At 43.4% G+C, this 6,717-nt stretch overlaps 1 long non-coding RNA gene across 2 annotated transcripts in view; it reads right to left on the bottom strand.

The window, feature by feature from the left end:
• Positions 1–1,971: 1,971 nt before the first annotated feature.
• LOC122633310 overlaps positions 1,972–6,717 on the bottom strand; it is a 17,371-nt gene continuing 12,625 nt past the window's right edge. The window contains exon 3 of one of the 2 annotated variants that reach the window (XR_006328082.1): positions 1,972–1,982. This is a non-coding gene — a long non-coding RNA (uncharacterized LOC122633310). Of the gene's footprint in view, positions 1,983–6,534 lie in introns of those variants that run through there. The other variant, XR_006328080.1, reaches the window with a different exon arrangement.

Genomic DNA, 6,717 nt, shown 5'->3' with positions numbered 1-6,717 from the left:
AGACTCACCGCACACAGGCATAAACGTACATAAACGCCGTGGATATATATAAGTTGGTAGCTTCTGAAATCCGTGCCTGATCCAGGACCGATAGTGTTGGGACTCTCAGCGGGCAGTCTCAGCTACCACGGCACCCAACGATCTATGGATCGTGAGTAGAATATCCACGAACCATTACGGCGTGGATACCGGACCTACGAAAGCCGGAGGAGACTATATAGCCAAAGGCTAATTTTCCAAACGAAAGATTTTTCTGTCGATCCGTTTCATTCGATTCGTTTCGTCGAATCATATCGATAGAGTCGATAGAAACTCGAATCCTCGCTGCAACTAATCAGCTGCAGAGTAGAAGTCACCAATCCGATAAGCAACTAAAACCGTTCTGTTTTATTACGTTTATCAGCCAACGAAATTCTCACACATATGTTTTTCGTATAATTGGAAAAGATCCGAAGCTAAAGTTTCGATCTAAACTCGCGCGGAGGTAAAATTAGCGGGAAGGATCCTCGGTCATTCTTATCTCGACGACCGCATCTTTTAGTCGTGCGCAAAGAAAAATGTGCCTTCTTGATAATCAAAGACGGTAGCCACTCGCATTCTCCCTTTCTCTCTCTCTCTCTCTCTCTCTCTCTCTCTCTCTCTCTCTCTCTCTCTCTCTCGTGGACTACCTCTTTTTCTTTCAGATCCGATCGACAAGGTACAATAATCGAGATGAATACTATACATTATCCTTGCAAAAGAATATTTTTATGACATAGCACTCGAAATCAAGAGAGACAAAGAGAGAGAAAGAGAAAGAGAGAGTGTTCAACGATCGAAGAGAAATGGAACGATCTCTCGATTCGGTTCACGTTCGACCCACGAATATGCGTTACAACGCCAAGTAATAATGCGTGCTCGTCGTTTGAGAATTCTCCATTTTATCCCACATATGCCTTTCCTTGCTGAGCGCAAAAAGGTTCTCTCCCAACCCCTTCCTTCCAGCTCCTCTCGTTCCTCCCTCTCTTCTCTCCCTTCTACCGAAAGGTCGAAGAAAACTGCGCTTTCTTAAACGATTCAGCACATGATCCGCTGAGAATGATTCCGAATGAACGTACTTTGTATGCGGTACGATCGAACGAACGATCGAAATGTCATTTTTCCTCCTTGGTTCTCCGACCAATTAATTCTTTATTACTATCTTTCTCTCTCTTCCAAAAAAGAAATCGGTATGTATGTATGTATGTATGTATGTATGTATGTATGTATGTATGTATGTACGTTTAATATTTTCTCCGAGCTAACTATATGTGGAATTATAATTCGCGGGTAGATTTATTCAACGTTCCACGGGTAGAGCATTCTCGTGACCTTATAGTCTTAGGGAAAAGTGAAAGCAACGAAAGATTTGGAATGCGTTTACTACATAGTCAAGATATAGGCAAGATAAATCTTGGAATGTGTAATCAACCTGATCACTCTCCTTACCAACTGTTTATTCAACATAGATAAATAGATGGTCACTCGATGGTTCAGGTAATAGATTCGAGAGTACTTTTCGTCTGAGCAAGTAGGTGGATGAAAGAAAAAAAAAAAAGAGGAAAAGAAAAAAAAAGGAAAGAAGAGAGAGAGAGAGAGAGAGAAAGAGAAAAAAAGAAAAAGATAATACAAAATAAAATAAAGAAAAAGTGGTAAGATCTCGCGGAAGCGACGAAGTGATTGGCACGAGATGGTTCGTGCGAGGAGAAGGCAGATAGTAGGAGGAGTCCCTTCGAAATCATCGAGGACCCAAGGAGGGTAATAGGATCCACGGGGTCCGATCGTCGAAGTTAGACACGATAAATCTAAAGGGGAATTAATTGCCGTTCGGTCCTGTCCGCTCCGGGTCCGGTCAGGGTTCCATGCACCTCCCTTTCTCTCTCTCTCTCTCTCTCTCTCTCACGCCCTCCACAAGAGTCGCATTCTGCGTCCCTTCCACTCTCTCTTTCTCTATCTCTTTCTCTCTCTCTTGCTTGGCTCCGACTGGTTGACATCCTACAAATAAAATCAGCTCCAGGAATGCCCGCGACGACACGGGGCCTGTGGGACCCCTTCGTGCTCTTCTCCTCTCCATTTCTTTTCTCCCTTTCTCTATCTCGGTCTATCCTCGAAGTAGCCAAGAGAAGAAGGAGGAGGAGGAGGAGGAGAAGGAGGAGGAGGAGGAAGAGAAGGAGAAGGAGGAGGGAGCGATTCGAAGTCGCGCAGGTGGAACGAGGAGGACCCTGGAACCCCATGGCATCAGACGTAATATATGGTAGCCTTAAGACAACGGTTTGGTATACCTGAGTATCCCTTGGTGTATATACCCACCTTCTTCTCTCTCTTTCTCGCTCTCTCTCTATCTCTTTTTCTTTCTCGTTCTCCATCTCTCCTTCTCTGTCTCCCCAACATGTACGGGGACCTATCTACGTGAGAACGTACGCGAAGGAGTCCTCGTACGCGTCCTGCGCGCGAACACCCCTACCTCACCCCCTTTATACCTCCTACTGCTGCGCGAAAAAGGGGCCGTGGGGGTGCGGAGAAGAGGGGAAGTCGCACGGGGACGTCCGATTTCGCGAGTCGAATTGCACCTGGGGCGTCCGAGTGTCTCCAAACTCTCCTGCCTGTTTTCTTCCTTCCTTCCTTCCTTCCTTTCTTTCTTTCTTTCTTTCTTTCTTCCTTTCTTTATTCATTCATTTATTTCTTGCACTTCGTCATAAAGTGATTAAAGTTCATGAAGATGGAGGAGAATGATCCCTTGATCGTTTTGAAGATGAATTCGAGGGATACATCCTGACAGCTCTCTTTTCTTTTTATCTTTCCTTTTTATTTTTCTATGTTTTCTTTTTATCTTCTTTCTTTTTCTCTTTTCGACGTTCACTGTTTTCGAGAAATAAGTATCCGTGTTCTTCCCACGGGAAGAAAAAAGAGGATCCGTGAAACGTTCGAGGGAGGACCATCGATAAGGTCGTTCCTGCATAATCGAGAGAGAAAGAGAAAGAGATATAGAGAGTGTGTGGCAGAGGGAGGCGGGAGAATCTGGGAAACAAAAGGGTGCTCTTGTCGTTGGCCCGAACGACGAGGAGAACGACGCGAAAAAGGAAAAATTTCAACAGGGGAATGTTGTTCGCCCCGTGGAGTTTGTCACCGTGGAACGTTACATTATACCATTAAGTGGGCGCCTGAAATAGAAGCGGTGCCCAACTTCACTTTTACGTGGCACATTTGCCACGGGGGACCCTAAAGGTCTTTCGTGATTTACAATTGAATCGTTCACCACCACCACCACCACCACCACCACCACCGCCATCACCGCCATCGCCACTCCAGAGAATCTTCCCTTTCGATCGATATCATCGCGTCATTCAAAATCAATAAACCTTTAAAGAGATCGAACGAGAAAAGAGATCGAAGACATAAGTACGATTAAGAGAGAATTTTTTCGTAATTCCAAACGATTACATATTCGACGAATTTGTCCGATCGATGGGGAACGTCGCTCTTAGCTGGTCCCGTGTACGTTCCACCGATCGTGAATTATAATTTGTAATTTCGACGAGCCGGCCGCTCGCGGTACATTCATGATTTTCTCAGAAGGGACGACGCGCGACATCGAGGCGACTTGCATTCCAAGCGAAGAAAAACGTTCTACATACTTAAGGTAATCTGACCTTATAAGCGTAAACTACCATACCAGTCCGCGAGAGTAGTTAGATACTCAGGATACTTGTCGTCTTTCCGTCTCTCCTTGCGAGAGACATCCTCCGCCGTGGTGGAACTCTTGAGTCTCTTGTTAGAACCCTCTCCCTTCTTGCTATAAATTCTCGGTAAACGTATCGCCAATCTTTCCACTTTGAAAATCAGGACGTTTATTCTCTCTCCAATTTTGTCCGAAAAAAGAAAGAGAGAAAAAAAAACAAGAACGAGTCGAATCTAATCGCTCTCGATAAGTCAAATGAGATTCTTTCACCGTCGTTAGTATAAAATTTTCAACCCCATTACCGATTCAAAATCTTTTCTTATCGCGATGAAATTAGCTCGGAGAGATGTATTATACGAAAGGAAAGGAAAGGAAAGGAAAGGAAAGGAAAAGAAAAGAAAAGAAAATGAGAAAAAAGTTGTCCTAAAGAGGAAGATTAAAAGAATCACGAAGGTGGTCGCGTGGGTCTCGGACGCGACTTAACAGTCGGCGTTCCTCGCGTCGATTCCAGAGTAGCTCAGCTTACACAGCAGTGGCCTATAGCCGAAGGAAGAGAGGAGCACGTACGAAAGCTCTAAAGACCGGCGCGGCGAACTCGACGATACTTAAATCACTCCGGTCACTCAGCCTCGCGGCTCAGATTGATGTAAGGCCGTGTTTTACATTCAATTCAATTGGGCAAAAAACTGCTATCCTGTTGGCGGGCCGGCGAGCGATGCGAGAGCGGCGCATTGTCCTTCCGTCCTGCCGCCTTCGACGTGCACACGCTCTCCCCCCACCCCCGAGCCCTTTCTATACCCATCTCTCTCTTTCTTTCTTCGATCCTTTAAAAAGAGAAGTCTCTCGGATCTCACAGCGAAATCCTTTTCCAACTTTCTTCTTTTCCTTCTCTCGCGACTCTCATGCCACCCCCTACTCTCCTTCTCGTCTCGTTAGAGGATCAGTCGTTGTTGTTATTGTCCGGCTCGTCCACCCTTACGCGAAATTGTCATTATCTATCACCGCGCGAACGAGACTCAAAGGCGAACCAAGAGGACGATCCGCCGCCTGGCTACTGAAACTTTCAAACGTGAGATGTCCCCGACTGGCTTCTCTCGATGGGAAAGATATTTATGGGTACTTCCACAGATTGTACTACTTTAAATTGTGGGAACCGGTCAGCTCGGATCTCTTCGTCATCGTTCCGAACGATATCGACTATTCGATATCGAGCCTATTAAATAGATAAATCTCTTTCGACATGTTTCCTCCGAATCATAACGACCATTTTCTAAATTACCGAATCTTATAACTATAACGTTTTCGATTCGACTCTTAAGAAAAATTATTCAACCATTCTCTTCCACTCGCATTCATGGTACGATCCCCGTTCTATCGGAAATCGAATCTACATAGGAGATATTATTCTTGACGACGTCGTTATTCGGTATGCGAGAGTTCACGATGCCGCTTTTGACGTAAATCGCGAGGAGCGCCAGTCACGTTTCTGCTTTATTCCGTCGTCGTCCTGTTCCTGGCAAAGGACGTGCAAACATCCGTGGATCGTCGGTAACGATATATGGTCCTTCTATGGCTAGATCAACTTTCAGTCTTTCCCATAGATAAGCACTTTGATTTCTTTTTTTTCTTCCCCCAACAAATTTTTCGATAAAAATTAATTTCGTTCTCTGATACGCGAAAGTGTAAACGAAAAAACAATTTGATGTACAACGAACAACGTTATCGATCTGTTTCGAAGAATTCTAATACTCGACTTTGACTAAGAAAAAACATTCATTCATTGATATAATATACCATTCACATCGTAAACAGTAGACACGTTCAAACTCCTCGAAGAAATGAATCATACCTTACAAACAATACTTGTCGACTTTTTCTGATTCGCGAGAGTGTAAACAAACAAATAGTTGATATACGAAGAATAACATCATCGATCTGTTTCCAGGAATTTTACTCGCTGACTTTGAGTAAAACAAAAGTCTTTTATTAGTATCGTAAACAGTAGAGACGTTCGTCGAAGAAACGAATCGCGTTGTTGTAGTATCAGGTTCGTAAACATATGATACATATCGTTAAAGGCGTCAGTCAGTCTCGGCGAACGAGTCCTCGACGATCTATTCGATCGGATCCATCCGCTCGTGGACCCTTCTTCTTCGTCTTCGTCTTCGTCTTCGTCTTCTTCTTCTTCGTCCACCGATTGGAAAAGAAGAAAGCAAAAGGACACTAATTAGTGATTCCAAGAATCAAGCCCGTTTCATCCGGACACCGGGGGATCAGCAACGTGGATCAAAACGAAGGAAAAGGAGGTAGAACTACCGAAGAGGTGCGAAAGATCGAAAGAAACGTAAGTCATTCGAGAAATTCGTTGAAGAAGTCCGATAAAGTCTCGCCGGCACGCTTCCGAACTCTCGCCATGGATAATTATACCAGGTAATTACGTTTCTAAGATAAAAACGATCGCTCCTGTCGAAGAAAATGATCCTTTAGCGTTTCGTATATTTAATCACTTTGTATTATCTAGATCTAAGATCTTGATAAATTTGATTAATTCCATTTGAATATTATCTATATACATTTGAGGCGATTGAATTTAATGATCATCATTTGCGAATAATAATAGTAGTAGTAGTAATAATAATAATAATAATAATAATAATAATAATAATAATAATAATAATAATAAATAGTAATAATAATCGATGATGAAATATTACGAGTAGAAAAAAAAAGAAAGAAAGAAAAAGGATAAAAAACACATGCCGACATTTACAAATTGACTTTCGATACGTCGCATCGAAATCTTTCGAGCAATAATTCGAATCGAAATAAATGTAAGAGAAATCTTCGGCAGAAGCGTCGCATCAGTCTCGAGGGCTTACCCTATGAAGGATTCGGTGTTGTCGTTCCTAGCGTGGACACCAATTTTAAGGCTCCGAACGAGCGGCATGGAAATAAAACAAGGTGGACACTAATTAGCGATTCCAAGAACCGAGAACACGAACCGTACTACACAGGCAAGG

The sequence above is a fragment of the Vespula pensylvanica genome, chromosome 12, assembly GCF_014466175.1.
Source record: "Vespula pensylvanica isolate Volc-1 chromosome 12, ASM1446617v1, whole genome shotgun sequence".
In the NCBI taxonomy this organism is placed as follows: Eukaryota; Metazoa; Arthropoda; class Insecta; order Hymenoptera; family Vespidae; genus Vespula; species Vespula pensylvanica.
Note: the sequence above shows the minus strand (reverse complement) of the source record. Positions and strands in the feature narration are given on the sequence as shown.